The following is a 1,113-nucleotide window of genomic DNA, read 5'->3' on the forward strand; positions in this document are numbered from 1 at the left end:
CGTCGAGAGGAGCCAGTTGAGGTGGCTCGGGCATCTGGTTAGCATGCCGCCTGGACACCTCCCTGGTGACGGTGAAGTGTTCCGGGCACTTCCCACTGGGAGGAGACCCAGAGGAAGGCCCAGGACATGCTGGAGGGACTACGTTTCTCGGCTGGCCTGGAAACGCCTTGGGATTTCCCCGGAGGAACTGGCCCAAGTGGCTGGGGGGATGGAAGTTGAGGCATTCTGTGACTGTCACCTGTTTTGCTCCTTATTTGGTCACCTGCCTCACCACAGCTGCAGCAGTTTGGGATCATCAGCTCTCAGGGTTCATAAGGCGGCACAGAAGAACTGATCCTCGCTGATGCATCGCTTGCTCTTGGTAAAGCACCTCAGCCTTTTAKAGATTTGCGTACCTTAGTTTTGCTAATCTGTGTTGTTTGTTTACCTGTGTGCAGAGTGATAACTAAAAAGTAAACCTTGGGAAACCTTGCTGTGAACCCGCCGAGAACCTAACTGAGAGCCACTCACCTGATCCCTCCTGATCTGCTGCCTGTCTGCCTCCAACCAATCCTGGAACCTCCTCATCTGCTGTTGGACTCACCTGTAAAGTACTCGCCTCTTCACCTTGACCTTGTCCTGCATCCTGTAATGCAGGTACACAGTAACGCCCCTTTTGTTCTTGTCCAATCAGGTGGTGCCGTACGGTGACGCCCCTTTTTTTGCTTGTCCAGTCAGGTGTGTCCTTTTAACAAAGTCCGTCAAATCAGGTGTGTCGCTTTAGAATCGCCTTTCCTTGTGGCACACCCACTCGTCCGCACTCGTCTGCAGAGACCCCTACTTGTGAAATTCACTGTAGCAAGTACTGAAACTGTCCAGTTTGATCTCACTGGCACATTTTAAACACATCTTAAAGAAAAATCATTTCAAGCCTTCTCTCTAACTTTAAACTGCTTTCAACTGAAAAAAACAAAAAAACAAAAACAGTCTCTGACCAAACCGTTAGAAACAGACTTCATGAGGCTGGCCTGAGACCCTGCATCCACAATGCCACTTCACAATGTGCACTACAGAAAAACGTTACATACACTCACCGGCCACTTTATTAGGTACACCACGCTAGTAATGGGTTGG

Source organism: Austrofundulus limnaeus, unplaced genomic scaffold (assembly GCF_001266775.1).
Source record: "Austrofundulus limnaeus strain Quisiro unplaced genomic scaffold, Austrofundulus_limnaeus-1.0 Scaffold224, whole genome shotgun sequence".
Lineage (NCBI taxonomy): Eukaryota > Metazoa > Chordata > Actinopteri > Cyprinodontiformes > Rivulidae > Austrofundulus > Austrofundulus limnaeus.